This window comes from Hemicordylus capensis, chromosome 1 (genome assembly GCF_027244095.1).
Source record: "Hemicordylus capensis ecotype Gifberg chromosome 1, rHemCap1.1.pri, whole genome shotgun sequence".
NCBI classification, from domain to species: Eukaryota; Metazoa; Chordata; class Lepidosauria; order Squamata; family Cordylidae; genus Hemicordylus; species Hemicordylus capensis.
Window position 1 is genome coordinate 93263524 of NC_069657.1, and position 20893 is coordinate 93284416.

The 20893-nt window shown below is 43.1% G+C and overlaps 1 long non-coding RNA gene across 1 annotated transcript; it reads left to right on the top strand.

Moving 5' to 3' along the window:
• Positions 1–3602: 3602 nt before the first annotated feature.
• LOC128351950 (uncharacterized) lies at positions 3603–15384 on the top strand. Its single transcript, XR_008320137.1, has 2 exons — positions 3603–3707; positions 15108–15384. It is a non-coding gene; the product is annotated as an uncharacterized LOC128351950 (long non-coding RNA).
• The last annotated feature ends 5509 nt before the right edge of the window (positions 15385–20893 follow it).

Sequence of the window (20893 nt, forward strand, 5' to 3'; positions counted from 1 at the left end):
AATTGCAATAATATTAGGCTGTACAAGACCAAGAACATATTTCAATTATTTTTAAAGGTAGGGAAGTCACAATTCCCTCTAAGACTTATTTGTTTCATGAATTTGTTTCAGGGTTCATATATCTCAAAATCACTACAGTGAAGGACTATATATATATATACAAGTAATTTATTTATATTTCTATTAGCTGTGTGAAGTACACAGTACAGTACAGTGGGAGACTTTTCTTTTTGATTAAAATCTAAACTGTAGTCATTTGCTTTTTGATTAAATTCTACACAATCGTAAAGTAACAACAACTTGTTCTAGTAAGAACTAATCAGCCTGCTTTCCTTTCACTATCTCTACAACTAGAATGAATTTGGTTCAAATCAAGGTCCACAAGTTAGATCTCTTGCACATCAAATGTTCATGCATCCATCATCTTGGATCGGGGTGAATGACATCATTACAAACTACAAATAGGTGTCCCTATGTGTCACTCACTACAACTGTAACAAATTTGGCTCAAAACAGTTAGACAGTTCTCAAGTTAATGCACTTGCACCTCGAAAGTTCACACATCCACCATTTTGGATCAGATGGTGACTGATCCAAGTCACAAACTGCACCATTGGGTTATCCCTATGTGTCCATACAGCTGTAGCAAATTTAGTTCAAATTGGTTAGACTTTCCACAAGTTAGTGCACCTATGCCTCAAATGTTTATGTGCCCACCATCTTGAACTGGGCTGGATGACATCATCACAATCTCCGCTATTGAGGTGTCCTTATGTGTCCCTACAGCTGTAGCAAATTTGGTTCAAATTGGTTAAGTGGTTCCCACGTTAGCCCACTTGCGCCTCAAAAGTTTACATATCTGCCATCTTGAATTGGCATGGATGACATCATCACAAGCTATACCATTGAGGTTTCCATGTGTATCACCGACTGCAACTGTACCCAATTTGTTTCAAATAGGTTAGGCAGTCTACAGATTAGCCTGCTTGTGCCTCAGAAGTTCATGCGGCTGCCATCTTGAATTGAAGTGAATGACATCATCACTCACCATGCCATTAGGGCATCCCTATGTGTCCCTAAAGCTGTAGCAAATTTGGTTTAAATTGGTTAGACAGTCCACAAATTAGTCCGCTTGTGCCTCAGAAGTTCACATGGCTGCCATCTTGAATTGGGGTGTATAACACCATCACGCACCATACCATTATGGCATCCCTATGTGTCCCTACAGCTGTAGGAAATTTGGTTCATATTGGTTAAGCAGCCCACTTGCGCCTCAAAAGTTTACACATCCACCATCTTGGATTGAAGTAGATGACATCATCACAAACTATGCTGTTGAGGTGTCCCCATGTGTCACTCACTGCAGCTGTTCCAAATTTGGTTTAAATTGGTTAGACTGTCCACAAACTAGTCTGCTTGTGCTTCAAATGTTCACGCAGCTGCCATCTTGAACTGGAGTGGATGACATCATCACACACCATGCCATTTGGGCATCCCTATACAGCTGTAGTAAATTTGGATCAAATTGGTTAGGCGGTTCGTAAGTTAGCCCACTTTGGGCCTTAAATGTTTACATGTCCACCATCTTGGATCGGGTTGGAGAACATCATCACAAACTACACCGTTGAGGTGTCCCTATGTGTTCCTACAACTGTACCCAATTTGGTTCATATTGGTCCAGGCATCGCAAAATTAATTGTGGGGGCGAGGGACACATGAACACACACACAGAAAGCTGGGTGATCTCATAAGCCTACTGGAAAGTAGGCTAAAAAAGCAGAGAAATTACTATTAATTTCAACTCATTTGATTGAAAAGCAGAAATAGTTCCCCTCCCAGTTTCTATGATTACTGAGCTATAGTTGTAATTAACATTAAGAGCAACAGTAAGAGTTCCTAAAAAAAAAATCCATTTGACAATCAAATCAATTATAGGCATTGTAAATTCAATTTGGAAACCCTAAGGTGTAGTTTTTGATCAGATATATTTTTCTGCTGTCAAGATACATGATAATAATTTGTCTATTGCATCAGTTGATTGTTCTTGTTGTTTCCTATGCAAAATAGAGACTAAGCTATTTTCTTACACTGAATAGCTTTTCTCCTGAAGAAGGAGCCTTTAGAATTCCAAATACATTGGGCATCTTGAATTGACTAAATGTGCACACATTCCAAGGAGTTATTATTCCCAATGGTCCTCCACTGCACAACAGCATTTGTGCAATTCTTGCTTTTTGCACAAGAACAAACTTGTGCAACTGTGTGAACATTTTGTTAAAAGGTACACAGAATGTTTGCACAGTATGTGAGCCTCTGGTTTTTGTGTCATGAGTTTCAGGTCTATACCATGGCCCATGCCTTCAACCTGCACCAGGACAAGGTGAAAAATAGTTTGAGATGCATGTGTCTTTGTGACATAGAGTCTCAGCAGCATCCAGAATAAGTTATTCAAAAACAGTATGCAGGAGTTACTCTCCTGAACTACTTCAGTTGAATAGGACTACTCGGGAGTAATTTAGTCTGGATGCTAGGGATGCACACAGAGGTTCATGCACAGGTTTGGCTCAGAACCGGTTCAGGCAAGGGCCGAACTGGTTCAGTGTTCCAACGCACTAGCGGGGGGGAAGAGTAGCATTGAGTGGCACCCTTAAAAGGGAGTGGAGCAGTTCTCTGATCTCTGCTGCTCCATGCAGCTCTTCGCCATCAGCAACACCATGTTGACCATGCAAATGGCATTTGCACATGTGTGGAGGCCATGTGTGTGCCAGCGCCAGCCCACTCTGTGCACAGGCCGTTGAAGGGAGCAATGCCGCAGCAGGAAGCTGCATGGAGAGCTGAGAGCAGGTAAGGACCTGCTGTGCTCCCTTTTAAAGGTGCTGCTTGCCACTCCTGCCCCCTGAAGTGCCTCAGTTAGTGCACATCCCTACTAGATGTGAGCTCCACTTTCACTGACTGTAGGCAGTGCATGTTACTCAGGTATTAACTCTAACAATGTCACTTCCATGTCTGCAAATGACCAAAGCTGCCCTTCTGCATCCAGTCTGGCTGTGTTTCTCTACAGAGCTTTCTCTGTTCTGATGCTGGATCAGCAGCCCCCAGTCCCATTGCCAGCACTGGTGAGATTCTGTTTTCAACAATGTTTGTTGAAAAAGGAGAAAGGAGGAGAAAGCACTGTAAGGAGCAGGGGGTCCAACTGGGCATAGGCGTAACGATAGGGGGGGCAGGGGGGGCACGTGCCCCAGGCCCCACTCCCTGGAGTCACGTGGGGGGCGCCAAAAAGTGCCCCGCCGATCCCCAAAAATTTACCAAAATTTTTTTCTTCTTGTTTGAATTGCCGTCGCCGCCGCCACCACACAGAGCGACTGAGCAGCAGGCTGCAGCCAACCGCACCACCAGCCGCCTCCCTCTCCCCTCGGGGTGAAGATTGCTATCTCCGCCCCCTGGACCAGCTCCTGTTTGTTTCTCATTCCCGGTGGTGCTGGGGCGGCGTTGCACTCGAGCTCCCGAGGGAGGAGAGGAAAAGAGATCCTTCTTCAGCAGAACTCCTCCCTTCTTCTCCCCCCACCCCTGCTCCTCCACCACCAACCCCATACTCCGCCTCCCCTTCCCACTCCGTCGCACAGCAAAGAAAGCAAGAAACTAAGCTCATTAACAAAACAAACAAACAAGGGTGATGGAATTGATTTACTGCATGATGCACTGCTGAGGTAAATCTTTCTTGGAGTATTTCTTTTGCTTGGCGGCGGCGGGGGTGGTGGTGGTGGAGAGACAAGGACAGCTCTGCTTATGCAAAAGTTTCCTAGCGATCTCTATCTTGTGTGTATCGTATGTTTGTGCTTTGCAAAAGGGAGGGAGACGGGGAGGACGGTCTGCCACAGAGTAACGTGTAAGTACTAAGCTCATTAACAAAACAAACAAACAAGGGTGATGATGGAATTGATTTACTGCATGCACTGCTGAGGTAAATCTTTCTTGGAGTATTGTATTTCTTTTGGAGGAGGCTGCGATGCTAAGGCTCTGTAGATGTGTGAGAAAGGGGCAGTTTTTGCAGTCGGAATGTGTAGAAAAGACAACAGTGAGTTGGCTGAATTATTCTTGGGAGGTAGTTGCTCCCTTTAGGCTTTTAATGCAGGGATATCTTGCCTGTTTAGGGAGTCTACTTGCTTCCGATGGCTGGGCTTGCTTATTTGAAAACAAAGCAGGAGTTACGGAGCTGTGGTAAGGTTCTAGAGCTCTCGGCTATTCAAAACGAAATCAAACCCTGTAGGTTTCTCTGAGAAACCATGAAGTTTCTCTCCACTTGAGCAAATAGGGAGCACTTTGCAATAGGAGCTTATCACCTTTGATATTTGCTGAGTGCATATGATCAAGAGACGGGGGTGGCGGCGGGGGTGGTGGTGGTGGTGGAGAGACAAGGACAGCTCTGCTTATGCAAAAGTTTCCTAGCGATCTCTATCTTGTGTGTATCGTATGTTTGTGCTTTGCAAAAGGGAGGGAGACGGGGAGGAGGGTCTACCGCAGAGTAATGTGTAAGTACTAAGCTCATTAACAAAACAAACAAACAAGGGTGATGGAATTGATTTACTGCATGCACTGCTGAGGTAAATCTTTCTTGGAGAATTGTATTTCTTTTGCTTGGCGGCGGCGGGGGTGGTGATGGTGGTGGTGGTGGAGAGACAAGGACAGCTCTGCTTATGCAAAAGTTTCCTAGCGATCTCTATCTTGTGTATCGTATGTTTGTGCTTTGCAAAAGGGAGGGAGATGGGGAGGAGGGTCTGCCACAGAGTAACGCGTAAGTGTGTGTGTGTGTGTGGTGTGTGTGTGTGTGTGTGTGTGTTACCTGCACAAGGGGACAAGAAGGTAATTTTGAAAAGGCATTTGGGAATTGCTTCTCTTCGTTGTCAAACATTTGGATCTCATTTAAAAAAATAAATCCATATAAACATCAGTTTGATGGCAGCTTTTCCTGTTGAAATCTAAGCGTCATATACTGAGTGTCTTGGAAATGCGATATGCAGTATGCCAGAGAGAGGAATACAGAGGAAAGTATTTAATTTTTTTTAAAGGAGGGGGATGAGGTGAAGGGAAGTGGTTTAGGAGACAAGAAATGAAGCTGCCTGTTTTCCAGTAAGTAATGGAGAAATTCCAGGAGCTGGGGCTAAATATACTTGGCGATCAATACAGAAATGGCTCATTGTGAATAATCTAACTGCTTGGTGTAGTGCAAGTTTTGAAACTAAAGGCAAAAGGGAGCTGGGGACTGGAGAAGGGGAAAAAATGAAATTCTTCTTTTACCTTGAAACCCCCCCCCCCAATTAAATTTCCCACTTAAGAATACAATTGTGATAACTGACCTTTTTACATTTTATTTTATTTTTACTCAAGTGGTAAGTGAGTGGGCGTCATCTAATACAGTTACTTGGGTTTCTGGAAAGTAATAGCTTGCTCTGTGTCAGGCTGACACAGATGATTTTTGGTTGTTTATTGCATTTTTGGTTTTCTGAGCGGGCTCGGAATTCACCGCTGTCAGCTACAGAGGCTTATTGGAAAGTTGGTAGCCCTGGTGTGGTGTGGCTATCAAGCTGGTTTTGACTCCTGGCACCCACAGAACCCTGTGGTTTTCTTTGGTAGAATACAGGAGCGGTTTACCATTGCCTCCTTCCACGTAGTATGAAATGTTGCCTTTCAGCATCTTCATATATCACTGCTGCCCGATATAGGTGTTTCAATTCGAACCCGCAACCTTTTGCTCCCTAGGCAAGTTACTTCCCTGCTGTGCCATTAGGTGTGGCTTGTATTCCTTGTAAATCTAGGAGTAGGCAGTTGTGTGTGTGTGTGTGTGTGTGTGTGTGTGTGTTTAGGATCTTGATTATGGAAGTTGGCTAAGTGTCAGGATGGGACAGGTGTCTTGTGTGTGTGCTGCAGTAGTATTTAGGAACATAGGAAGCTGCCATATACTGAGTCAGACCATTGGTCTATCTAGCTCAGTATTGTCTACCCAGTCTGGCAGCAGCTTCTCCAAGGTTGCAGGCAGGAGTCTCTTGCAGCCCTATCTTGGAGATGCTGCCATGGAGGGAACTTTGGACCTAGATACTCTTCCTAGAGTGGCTCCATCTCCTGAGGGGAATATCTTCCAGTGCTCACACTTCTAGTCTCCCATTCAAATGCAAACCAGGGTGGACCCTGCTTAGCTAAGGGCGGGGGGGGTGCAATTTCAGTGCTTGCCCCGGGCGCTGTTTTCCCTAGTTACGCCTCTGCAACTGGGGCTTACTTTCAAGGGTCCCCCAAATAGATGGACTGTGTCTATCCCAAATATTCCTACCAGAGACTCTTTGGTTAGGGACATGACTGGAAATCAGGTGAATCAATCACCCAGAGGAAAGGGGCAAATTCCTAGACATGGCCTCCCAGCTCCAGGCGGTCTTGGAAGAAACTGATCATCTAGACGAATTTCAAACTGGCTTTCAGGCGGGCTATGAGGTAGAGATTGCCTTATTTGGCCTGCTGGATGATCTCCAATTGGGAATTGACAGAGGGAGTGTGACTCTGTTGGTCCTTTTGGACCTCTTGGCGGCTTTTGATACAATTGATCATAGTATCCTTCTGGAATCTCTGAAGGGATTGGAGGTGGGAGGCACTGCTTTGCAGTGGTTTTGCTCCTACCTCACAGGCAGATTCCAGATGGTGTCTCTTGGACACTGTTGTTCCTCTAAATCTGAACTTTCTTATGGTGTCCCTCAGGGCTCCATATTGTCTCCCATGTTGTTTAATATCTACATGAAACTGCTGGGAGAGATCATCAGGAGATTTGGTGCAGAGTGCTATCTGTATGCTAATGACACCCAAATCTACTTCTCCATGTCAACCTCATCAGGAGAGGGAATAACCCTGCTAAATGCCTGCCTGGAGACAGTAATGGGCTGGATGAGGATAACAAACCGAGGCTGAATCCAGATAAGACAGAGGTACTTATTGTGTGGGGTTGGAACTCGGGAGACAATATTGATCTGCTGATTCTGGATCGGGTCACACTCCCCCAGAAGGAACAGGTATGCAGTTTGGGGGTTCTTCTGGATCCAAACCTCTCCCTGGTGTCCCAGGTTGAGGCAGTGGCCAGAGGTGCTTTTTATCAGCTTTGGCTGATATGCTAGCTGTGTCCGTTTCTTGAGATGAACAACATCAAAATGGTGGTACATCTGCTGGTAACCTCTAGGCTAGATTACTGCAGTGTGCTCTATGAGGGGCTGCCTTTGTATGTAGTCTGGAAACTGCAGTTGGTCCAGAATGTGGCGACCAGGTTGGTCTCTGGATCATCTAGGAGAGATCATATCACTCCTGTGTTGAAAAAATTACATTGGTTGCGGATACATTTCTGGGCGAAATACAAGGTGCTGGTTATTACCTATAAAGCCCTAAACAGCTTAGGCCCTGGGTATTTAAGAAAATGTCTTCTTCACCATGAGCCCCACCACCTGTTGAGATCATCTAGAGAGGTTTGCCTGCAGTTGCCACCAACTCGCTTGGCAGCTACTCAGCAACGGGCTTTCTCCGTTCCTGCCCCTGGACTTTGGAAAGCACTCCCTGTTGAAATAAAAGCCTCCCCATCTCTGGCAACTTTTTAAAAGGCGCTGAAGACACATTTATTCACCCAGGCTTTTAATTAGATTCATGCTTTAAATGTTAATACTGGTTTAAAATGATTTTAATATTTAAATGATTTTAATTGTTTGATGGATTTAGTTTTGATTTTAACTGTTAATTGATTTTAATGGTTTTCATTTGTCGTAAACTGCCCTGAGCCATTTTTAAGGGACGGTATATAAATCAATCAATCAAATAAATAAATAATTCAAATGAATGAATGGATGGATGAATGAATGAATGATGGCTAAGGGCCTTGAACGATGTTTTCTATTCTTGCCAGAGTTTTGTTATTCCAATGTAATGGTGAAAGTACTGGTTTTATCTATCTTTGTGGAATTGCCTAAATATTGTTATGCTATAGTGAAGATTGCTTGCTAAACAAGATTGAAACGCATGGTAGCGGAAAAATACTGACCACTTCACTGTGATCCAGTGATCGTATGTGATACCCAGCCCTCCTTTTGTTATTTCCTTGACACCCCTCCCTGTCTTGACCCAGACAGAGGCACTGACTTGCCTGTGCGTTATATGTTTCTTCAGAGACAGAGTCTTATTGATAAGAGCCCCACGTAGGTGGAGAGGGGGATGGCCAGGAGTGGCCAGGAGTGCATATGCTGAGTCCAAGGCAAATTGCTTACAGTACCAGATGTGACAAGCATCCACCTTGTCTGACTGTCTGTCTAACTCTTGAGTATCAACAGAGGTCAGTTTTCATAGAGAAAGCTTGTTTGGCACATCCCTGTACTGTCAGCATGCAAGGCAAGTGTCCTATGACACTGTCATCCGGGCCAGATCCGAGACGCCTGCTTTCTACACATTGCCAGCTTGCGTGACTCGAACTTGAATTATGAGTCTGACCACTGAGCCTAGACGGGGTAATCATGCAGCTCCTTTGCCTTCTGGGGATTCTTTCAACTTAAAATCGTCCCCCCAATTCCCTCAACTGATTAGCAGCATCCGCTTGTCTGGGTTGCTCAATTCCCAGCCTCCTCCCTTCCCTTGCCTGAATTCCACCTTTCTCCCCCTGTGTTCGTCTAAGTTGGTCTTCTCTCCTTCCCTTCTTGGTTGAAACTGTTGTTTTTGAATTTGGTCAGTGAGAATAGATAACAGCTTACATGCACCCAACATTAGAAAGCTAGAATGGTGCTGTAAACTCTGCGATTGCTAAACATTGTGTGTAGTATTGCCCATACGCTTAAGTTATGATTCTGTTTTCTTACAATAAAGCTCACATTTCTTCAATAGCCTTGGTTGTCTCTCTAATGTTAGCCATGAGCGACACAAAGAACTAGAATCGTGGCAGCTACAGCATTGGTTTCCCTTCACACTGGTGCCTGTTGATTGAGCATGCACAGAGTGTGGGTGGACCCCTGGTTCAACAGCACAGGGTGGATGGCAGCAGGGGTTGGGGAGAAGTAAAGTCTGTGCTTTTCCTACCTGATAAGCAGCTAGTTTTTGGTAATTTCTCAACAAACCGTTCTTGGTTCCCTTACCCTCCCTAACCCTGTTCAAACTCTTTCTGTGGTAATATGATCTGAATAATACAATACCTGGAAGGTATCATCCAATGAATGTTAGAGCTGTATTCCACAAGTTTATTTTAGCAATAATCCAATGATAACCCAGATTAGTCGTGTTCCAACTGCTTTTCTCTCTCTTCTTTCTGCCCACTATCACTGGAATAATAGGTTACCTAGAAAGCTGCCATTTACCAAGTCAGACCATTGGTCCTTCTGTCTCAATACTGTCTGCTCTGTCTGGCAGCAGCTTTCCAGAATTTCAGGCAAGAATTTCCCAGCCCTGCATGGAGATGCTGCCAAGTACTGAACCGAGGAACTTCTGCATGCAGAGCAGATGCTCTTGCACTAAGCTCTAGTCCTTCTCCATCCTTGTTCCATCCTTGTATGGAAGGGAAGCCCCAGCTTCTTCACTACTAAAGAAAGAATCAACTTCCTTAGAGATATTTAGCATTTCCTTAAATGAAGGATTGCACGTAGTTATTTTCACATATATCATCTACATGTACAGTTGTGTGGGAGGACAGCAGGCTTCACTACCACCGATGCTTGTTATGTGTTTATATTTGTGTTAATGAACTGTCTTTCATCATGGATTTCAAGGCATCTTGGGGATTTTTTGATGGTATCACCTACAAGGGATTAAGGGAAAGGGAAGAACCTGGTAGGTGTGTGTGTGTGGTGAGAGAGAGAGAGAGAGAGAGAGAGATACTCCTTTCTTCTCTTCTGCACCTCACAGTCCCTTAGACCTACCTAGACAGCTAAAGCCCATTTCACCCAGACCCCAAGGAAGACACAAGACACTTAAATGGAATTAAATGGGCCACAACTTTATTCAATTAAATCAAATGAATTAAGGGGGATAGGCTCTCCAGCCCCCACAGTGCAGAAACTAAAAATTCACTGACAGTAGTGAATCCACCCAAGAAAGAACGGGCGATACACCTTGACTCCGGCCAGCATCAGCCCTGTGGTTAATGCTGCCATCTTTGCTGACCTATGCCAAAGCTGCCTGCCTCAAGATCACCCCACTCAAGCCGTGAAGTCCTATAAGGAGGGTGATCCTTTAGCAGGCAGGATCTGTGCTCCTTGAGCTGTGAAGCCTCTAACGACTGTCAAGGACTCCTCCTGATGCCAAACACCTTGTTTTAAGGTGTTCACCAAAAATTGCACTGCCCATTTTTATTGCACTTTGCCTGCCATTGTGACCAGGAAGAAAAAAAACTAACTAAGGGTAGCAGTGAGAGGTAGGTGGAACCCCCCCCCCCCAAAAGCCAATCAGCAGAGAGGCTAAAAATGCCTCCCCAGCCCCTGAAAAGGGTGACCAGTAAAATCCACACTGCATTCAGCGAGGGGAGGGAGGGGGTTGCTGCTTGAAACCAGACTGAGGGGGAAGGCAGGCGGGCCTGATAATGACCCGCACAAGCCCTGCCCCTGTTAACCCGCTAGCCAGTGAGCTGCACCTGAAAGCCTTGTGCTTCTTGTGACTGAGGCTGAGGCAAAGGAGCCATGCCCCAAATGGGTTGGGATGATTGGCTGCATTCTTATGCTTGCATTTATATGTAGATTGGCACAGGTTAAGAATGATAAGAGGAACACAAAGTCTATGGTAGCATATGCTTTGTTTATAATGAATTATAACATCAGCATTTGTGATGTTATAACTTGTTTGACTAGGATATACTAAACAGTGGGTCAGACTTGTAGGATGTTGCATGTTTAGTCCATTATTCCAGATATTCTTAATTATCTGCAGCTAAGTAGGACCAGGTCACATCAATTAATTCACATGATTCTGGTGCAGAAAGAATATTTGATCAATTTTAACCTGGCCTACAGAATAAATGCATCTTTCTGCATAACTGTTTTTTCATAAGTTAAGTTATCCTGGCACATTCTATTTTAATATTATCTTGCAGTTTTCAGTACAATGAAGCCTGATAAATCGAAAATAAATATATTTCAACAATGCTTTTGGAAATTATCTTCTAGCTTGTCAGCTTCATCTGTGCACATTTGTATTATTTACAATGTTGTTATTTATTATGAACACAATTAACTTTGATCAAAGCCTGAGCCATATACATCGGAAGAAGTGTGATCAACCACATGAGTGATTGTTTCACTTCAGTTCACTTCAGTGAAGATAAGAAGTTGCTTGCAGAAGCTTTAGCCTCTGCCTGATTTTAAAGTTTCGCAAGGCCGTCTTTTCACAGACTTCTGTGAGTCCAAGGGTGCCTTTCAATCTAATCCATCCCATGCTGAATGTAGCCAAGTTAATCTGCTTAGTTCGGTCTAACAATGATGAAAGTGGTATCACAAAAGCAGCCATGACTGTGTGTGTACTCTCTACCAAGGGCAATGGTAAAGAAATACAGTTTCTATACTTAAAATTTAAATTAAGAATATGATCCAGCCAAAGTTGAGAATTTTCAGTTGCCCATACATCCAAGGATATGAGGCAATAACTGCATGAACAACTGTGACAACTTTAGCACCTGCAAAGGGCAGCAGCTTTATTATTATTTTCAAACCACTTGACTGTAGTGGGTTGATGCTCTACCTCCAAACAATGCAGGCTCACACTACAGAATGGGTGTCAGACAACTGTGTCCTTTCCCTATACTCTAACGGTGGTCATCACATCCTGGCTCAGAGCACCAGATCAGCCCAATGTAAATTCCTACTTCTGCTTGTCAACTCTAAAGGGGTAAGGGCATTTTGGAGGATCATGTCTTTGGAGGCATTCAACCTTTGAGGTAGATGAAGCTCCCAAAGATGAGAAGAGTTCCAATCATAGCACTTATACCACCAAGTCTTGACATCCAGCTTGACCCCCCTTTACTCAAACCAGCATAGGGGTGCTTCACCCTATTGCACTCTACACACTACTCATATTGCATGCCTGCACAGAACATGCCTGTTGTGACCAAAGCTAGTGGTCAAAAACAAATTTTAAAATTTTTAAAAAACCCTCTCTGGCTTCAGCCAAGATGTTTGGGGGTGGGTGGGGAAATCTTGCTTATAGGATTCCTACCTGGAATCCTATAGGATCCCTACTCCCTCCCCCCCCCCACTGGACTATTGCCAACCACATCATTGTGTGGGGGCAGTCAGTTTTGCCTCCCTTGAATTTGTTAAAGGCACAAGGCTAAAGTGCTGAGATGAATGAATGGTGGGGTGGAGCTTAGTTAGTCATTTCACTCATCACCCCACTGGTGTCTCAGTCCTTTTCTGTGTGGTTTCCAGACCTCCCACTGCAGGCAGAGTTCAGTTCATTACAGTTAGTCTGCTTCATTTCAAAAGGAGAGAGTTCTCACATGCTTTAATCTCCCATTGAACTAAACGGGATTTAAACTGCAGCGAAAATCTTTTACCTGAAGAAATCTTGTTTTGCTTAAAACTGCAGGAAAGCTAGAGGAACTGATGCATATAGTGAAGTGGGGTCTAATCTATGAAAGCTTATGCCACTATAAATCTGTTAGCCTTTAAGGTGCTATAAAACTCTTTGCTGATGTTACATTTTAAAAGTGTAATCTTCAAAAAAGAGAAAGGAAATAGATGGATGGAATATATTTGACTGGCATGCATACTGCACAGCTGTGTCTCAATTCAGCAAAATGCACACATACACGAGCCACTCTTATCCACAATATACAAGGAGGGAGAATTCAGTGCATGAAAAGGTATACATGCATGAATCTATGCCCACACTTTGATGTCAATAAACAAGTTAGCTCATAAAGACATTTCAGAGCAATTTTGGTATTTTTATGCTTTAGCTTAATAAGAACATAAGAACAGCCCTACTGGATCAGGCTGAAGGCCCATCTAGTCCAGCATCCTGTTTCACACAGTGGCCCACCAGATGCCACTGGAAGCCACAGGCAAGAGTTGAGGGCATGCCCTCTCTCCTGCTGTTACTCCCCTGCAACTGGTACTCAGAGGCATCCTGCCTTTGAGACTGGAGGTGGTCTATAGCCATACACTATTTTAATTGTGTAATATTTTGAGCCATTTTGGAAGGGCGGTATATAAATAAACAAGCAAACAAACAAACAAACATTTATAGTCTTTTTTTAACTTTTGTGTGAACCGCCTTGAGATTGCTTTAATGAAAGGCGGTATAGAAATTTAATAATCAAACAATCTATTTATTTATGACTGCAGGAGCAGGGAACAACTATGTGCATAGTGACTGCTGAACCAGTAGTGGCAAATGTAAAGGAGATTTCAGAGTCCTGGAAGAATGGCACATGTATAAGGGTCATTGTCTTCGCATGGAAGTCTTCCATTATCACTTATTAATCACCATTTCCAAAAGTGCAAAATCGAATTCTTTCCTCCATGATTTTTTATTTATTTTTTTGCTTTGGTAAACCTGTTAGTGAGGAAGTAGGTTAGACATTTTTGCATGGTTTTTCACCCAAATGTTCAGCATTCATGCATAGAACACTTCTGCATGGCTTCACATAGACTTCTGTGCATTACACAGAATTATTGTGACCATCAGACCTTTTGGATTTGTTTTTAGTGGTATTAGATAATAGAATACTAATAGAGTACTATGTAATAGAATAAAATAGCATACAATAACAGAAGTACACAATGAAGCAGAGTAGATTTCCATTTTTTGAATCATTAGGAAGCATACTCTTTTAGGTACTGATGAAGATATCCAGTGGTTTTGGCATGTACACAGTTCTTCAATGTGCATAAAAAGAGCTACATCATATCTTGATTGAGTCAGGGATGATTCCATGTGGATCATGGAAATCTCCACATTATACATGAGGAACATACCAGTCACAGAAAAAATGGAACACCCAGAGAGAGCTTCAACATGCCAACTGCAACCTGAGTATCCACAGTTTGGTGAGATATTTTGGCAACTTTGGGGATTTTATTTTTGCAATTATTGGGGTTTGGGTGTGATTTCTGGGATTTAGGGGTGATTTGGGGGGGTTCGGGGTGTTTTCTGGGGGTCCCTCCTCACTCCTCTTGCTAACTATGGCTGGTTCTGGGATTTTTTTTGTTTTTTAAAGTCTTTTTTTCTTTTGTTTTCTTTTGTCTTTTTCCAAACGCATTTCTCCTAACCCCATTTCCAGTGCCTTTCTATTGCTCTCCAACAATGAATTTACCAACTGAATTTAGTAAATTTAGTAAATTTACCAATTTACATGAGGTTTTCCCAGAATGGAACTCTCGCATTTGGCAAGGGATGACTGTATATATAACCAACGTTCAGACTATGCACTTGTAAAATACAAGAATGTTATATTAATCCCCAATGCAAGAATGATTAATCTAGGAAATTCAGAACTAAAGCAAAATGTGAGGGAAGTATAGCTCAATAGTGGCTCATAGAATAGACCAATAATCATGATAAAGGTTTCTTTCGAGAGTGAGTATGCTGATATTAGTTTGAACTGCTTCTTTACTACTCTACTTGTGAGAAAAATCCTTTTTTTGGGGGGGGAGTATATATAGATAGATAGATATAGATATAGGTATAGATATAGATATAGATATAGATATAGATAGATAGTTCTGAAAAACAAAAAATAATAATTAGCATATAATTTCTCAAACACATTTTTTAAAGTGAGGCTAATGCTCCATCAGCAATAATTTGGCATCAGGAAGTTATCTGAAACCAGTGCTTTTAATATAAAGCTTCTAATATAAAGCCTTAATCAATCAATTTACTCCAAAGTTCATTTGGGAGCTATATTTTAGGAGTGTATTGAATAACTTAATTTTGCCAACTACTTCCGTTGACTTTCACATCTCAGAGCAGACTACAATGATTTCATAGAGTTTAAAATATAAAATTTAATGTTTCAATATTTCATTTAACGTGTTCTGTTATAGTTCTGCAAATAATGTAATATTCAGAATCTAAGGTGCCATAAATGTTTCTTTTCTGCTTTCTCTCCATGACAGTGGACCAGGGGAAAAATATTAACCCTGAACGAATTCAGCAAGCACCATGCAAATGGAAATGAAGAAGATCAGGTGTGGTGTGTTCTCCCAGGTTGAACATTTCCAGGATAAGGTTTTTCTCATTTTGTTGTCAGTACCAAGCCCATGATAATAAGCAGTTTTACAAATTGACAGATTTATCATTTTGACATGCAATTTTCTGTGTACCTTTTCCAAAGCCATGGTTAAGCTATGAAGATATTTGTATTTGGAAATAAACTGATTATGATACTGCACAGATATTTGCCCAGTATTCATATTATTTTCCCTCAAACATAGCCTTCATCTATAGGATTTATTGTACCTTATGGAAATATGTATAGGTTAAGACCTAAAATAAAAATGTTGTTCTTCTGGACTGAATAAATTGAAAATATTGTAGCTTAACTTGACTTTGCTAGAAAAAAGAGGAATTAAAATACATAGGAAGTGCTGCACAGCATTCTTGTATTCACCAGGCTTGGAAAACATCAGAAATATTCAGAGAAGCTGAAATTCTGAATAACAGGCTATACTGATACTTAACATGAAAGACACAAGCCCTGTGCAGACATTTTGTTGTACCTGTCTTCAGATGTCTGTACAAATGTCTGTATACATTTTTGTGTGAATGACTACCTGCATTCATTTTAAAAGTGAACCTTGGTACAGGTCCCTTAAATGTATGGTACAGATAGGAAGTGCATTACTGTACATACATTCAATACAACATGTGAATAACTGTACATGTGTACAGATCTGTACCCATGTACACTGTACATAGGAGCCCTCTTCAGACATTATGAGTGCTCTGGATGCTCACAGTTACAGCGGAAAAGTGTGGGGAGGAAGTGCCCAGCTTTCAATCACATCCACAAGCCAATGATCATGATTACAGCACTGTTGGTCTGAAGGGGATACTTCAAGTAATTACACACACACACACACACAGAATTGGGGGTGAAAAATAGGAAACTTCCAGGAGTGGGAGAAGGGAAGGGGTTCTCCCTATATTTACCTGTCTGATCAAGACGGAAGAGAAGCTGGGTTCTCAGCAGAGAAAAAGGGGGGTGCGGCGATGGCAAAGCAGAGGGTCTAAGAACCATCAGAGTGGATCCCAAATACTGCACAAATGAGGGAGTGGGGGCAACCAGTCATAGAGTAAAAAGACACTAAATTAATGCCTTTCCGGGTTAAAAATTAATGGGGATGTCTTCAATAGGAAACAATAGAACAACTGATTTGAAAGGGTCAGACTGATAGATGAGATTACCTAAATGTTGAGTTTAAAGGTTCTAGGGGGTGGGATCTGGGGGAAGAGGTTGAGTGGTCATAACACTTAGGCATTCAATATGAATGAGCAACATGTTGAAAAACAAGAAAGGTCATGGAGGCCTGGTTTGAGGGTCCTAGGAATGCTTCAGAGTGGTCATGCAGAAAGTCTGTTTGGGGGTATCAGGAAGCCCTGAACACACTCCTATATGTAGGATGTGTTAGTCATACTTCCTTCCTTGCTTGTCTTCCAAGGCTGTACTTCGCTGCAGTGTTAAACACTGGATGCCTTTGGATATAGAGTGAAACCCCGGATAGATGAACCTATAGCTAATCTGCGAGACCAGGAATCATCCCACAGCCAGTTGTTCAAATCCAGTTTCCTAATCCCCAGCTTCTGGGCAAAGGGACCTCTTCTTTTTCCTGTTCCACCAGGCTGCATCCCAGCAAGCTTCCACTGCATCCCAGCAAACTCCAGCAAGCTCCATCCCAGCAAGCTCCAGTCGGGCGACAAGCTCCATGTGCTTGTCGCCAGACTGCGGGCAAGGTGTCAGAAGGCTAGTGAAGCTACAACCTTTGGCCATTATCTCCAAACATGCGTGCCCAGCGTGAACATGCCTTTTTGGAATTGATCACCTGCCCCTGGCAGGGAAAAGACATTTTAACCCTGCCTCACACTGCTTGCACCACTGCCCTTTCAAGAGCGCCACAGCTATACAGTCTTGCAGAAGCACAATTATTGGGAATGGTGAGAGGCACTAGTTTTCTGTTACTCTGGGAAGGGATCATGATGACTTCCTTGAAGGGAATATGTCTATCAGGGCAGGCTAAGGATCCTAGAGTTTGGTCCACTGTGACAAAGGATGCTCTTGGACTCACAGACTCATGTCAATCAGTCCAGGAAGCCCCAGAACATTCTGCCCCTGTGCTTGTTTGCCACCTGGGCATTAGCCCTCTCATGAGAGAGCCAGTCCACCAGAGAAAGCAGGAGGCAACATGCACTTTCGGATCCCCATTGGACTACACTCTCATGAGGTGGGCCATTCAACAATAGGGGCCTCTGCTGATGTGGGGCTCCTGGTATCTTCTGTTAATAACTCATACTACATACCATTCCCTCTCCACTCAAACCTTCCAAACTTCCATGCAATCTAGTTCACTTCATGTGTCTGAACAGTTTCAGGTGGGCAGAGCTGGGGAAGACTGGGAATGTATCCTATGTCCACAGCCAAATGGACTGGGCTAGGGCTGGGGGAGTGCTGTATGTAAATCAACCACCATGGGACATCCTGGGGCACAGCATTCACTGGTTTGAATGATCCCTGGCAAACCAGGTGGCTGTGCAGGGCAAAAAACTCCATGGATGTCTGTTGCAGAGAAATCAGAGGGGGCATTTGGAGTCCTGGTTCACAGCAGTCACTGAGACCAAGAAAGATGTTGCTGGGGTAACTTTCCTAGGACCTGCATGGATCTAGCAATTGGGTAGGGTGGAAGCCACATAAGAGTGGTCCTTGGGAGAAGGGAACATACATCAATTGCACATTTTATCATCACATATGGCTCTCAAGCCAATTTCCTTTATCCCATTGGATGGTTCTGCTCATGATGTATGGCCGAAACTTCATTCTTGCACCCCCAGGGGAAGGGGACGGGCCCCCATTCCCCTACAAACTGGTACAAAAATGCAACAGAACCACTGTGAAATCCAAGGGGCTTGATTTTAACAAAATGTTAGGGTTATCCTATTGATGGTAGACTTTCTTTTGATAGAACACATCATATCACACCACTGGTGGTACCTCCAAGCTAGGGGGGGCCAAAGCTGGACATGGAGAGAGAGGGAGGGAGAGAGATGCAGAGAGTTGAGGGCACCCCTCTATACAGGGAACAGCACCACCCACAGGAACCTTAAAAATACAGACATTATGCAGGCATCCAGGGCAATCAATGCCCTGCTGCCCAAACAGACAGCACATGCAACAGCTTTGAAAGGATGCCTTGTTGAGCAGTTGTGCTAGATCAGGTGTGTTATTAATGAAAGTGTTCCTTGCACACATGCCCCTTCCCCAGGTGGAAGCTGTCAAAACATTTTGTATGTTAATTCTAAGTAAAGGTCCTTCATGCCTGGCAATGTGCCAAAGTGTGTGTTGCAGGTTTCTAAGGAAATCCAATTCAATGGACAGAGAAAGACACCCAATCTGTCAGGCTACATGTTGTCTCTTTATATGACTGGACCACAGGAAGGTTGCCATGCCCAGGGTTTCTGCAGGTGTATTCCAGATGTAGCATTGATGCACAGGGTTGGCACATTGGTATTTCTGATAGGCACTGTGGTATCACTCCCAACGGCCTTGCATGTGTGCCCTTTGTGGGGAACAACCTAGTTGTTCAATTACTAGTGTTACTGGGGCTTCATAAGTTTGTGCATATATCTCTGAAGTCCTGAATTGCTGGAGGCCTTTCTTGCTGTGCTCATCATGTATTCCTATCCTTTTTGTGGATGGACAAGGGGGTCCCATAAGATGTGTGCCATAAAAAACACAGACTTTCTCCAATGTGGTTCTTTCCCTTTAAATGAATGAATGGATGCTAGGGACGCAGCATCTCTGTTGCCAAGCAATTCCCGGAGGAGTGTGGAGATGGCTGAGGGAGGGGCAACAGCCCCAAGAGGTGGCCAGCAAGAAACATGGCTGGCATAGAGCTGACCTATTTCTGTGCTGCTCTAAGCCACCCTCTCTATGGTTTCAGGAGGAGCCACAGCACAAAACTCACCTTATGGCGGCGGCAGAATTTGGAAGGAACAATGGCCCTTTGGAACCTGAGGTTTCAATGGTAAAACTCACTAAAAACTGAAGATTCAAATTCAGGTTTGGGGTAAAAAAACTGACCCATGGTTGGGTGATGAAACTGCACCTTAACCCATTTGGACAATCACAAACTCGAACCTCTGGTGCCTTTGCCTCTGGTTTGGCATTATGTCCAAAAGAAGCCACTGTTTCTTTCCTAGACTCTCTCTCTCAAACTGCACAGCTCTGTAGGAGTGTTAAGGGGTGTACAGTCAGTCCCATTTCTGGACCCCATAATGCACACACAGCCTTGAGGCTATGCAATATACTTGCCCAATACCCCACTCACCACCCTATTTTATTTTAATTTTATTTTATTTAGCATATTTGTATACCACCCATTTCTGAAGTCTCTTGGCAGTTTACAACATTAAAAGAAACCAAGAAAATTTAAAGACTTTTCAGATGGCAGGAGAATAGGTTGTTCTCCACTTCTGCCACTTGTAGTTCTTGCTGCTTGTTTGCTCACTTGTGGTAAACAGCCCTCCTCCCCCCACTACAGGCAACAAAAGATAATGGTGTGACAACAAGTTTCCTTCATTGTCCCCCACCTGAGAGTTTACAGGAAGGAATATAACTGCCAGGTAACTTCTATGAGTTTTGTGGGTGCTGATATTATTAGGGTTATTAAAATATATTTATTTCTATGAGCTATTTTAAGCTTAGCCACTGTAAGTACATTGAAAAAGCAGCCTACAATATTTCAAATAAATGCAACAAACAAATACATACATAAAATAAAGGATTCCATGTGTAATAAGAAATACATACACAGAGACCTTGTGGTTACTCTTAGAGCTTGCATATTTATTGTGTGGGGAAAAATCTACTAAAAGAACTAAAAAGCACTGGGTACTTGTAGTGCATTATTAAAGATCACACTGTTACAAAAGCCTGCTTTTTCAGCAACTATTCATAAATGCCATTATACATAAACTACAACTGTACATAAATGCCACAACTGCTGAATACTGCGTATATATATATATATATATATATATATATATATATATATATATAACAATTGATGTATCTAATCTACCAGAAAGAAAGTGCACAAGAATTGGGAATGGGTGGGGAAACAAAAAAAAAAAAAACCACCCTAAAACTAAGTGCAGTGCATGCATGTTTTTAACAGTAAAAGCTAAACCATTCAGGACAAATCCTGCCCAGTAAAAGGAAGAACTGAAGGACAGGGTTATATTTAAAAAGTGAGGTGGATTTTCAAATTGTGTCTAATACAACAAACAAGACCTGGCCACAAAGAGGCCCATTAGGCATGCGCTATGGCCTCGAAAATGGCGGCGGCAACAGGGGTGAGGCCCAGAATGGGCTGAAGATTGCCCCTACCGGGCAATTTGGAACATAATGGAGGCTGGTGGAGGGAGGGGAAAACCTCCAGAGACCTCCGTGGCCTCGGAGAAGCCCCTTGGAGGGGGTGAGTACAATAGATAGATAGATAGATAGATAGATAGATAGATAGATAGATAGATATTTTTAAAGGATCGTGACCCCCCTGAACTGAACCAAAAGGGGGAGGGGTTTGAGGGGGTGCAAAACTGAACTGGCCCAGTCCAGTTTGAGTCCGGTGCACTCCTTAAAAATAATGATTGGTTTATTGGGTCCTTCCGACCTAACAGAAACTGTCCT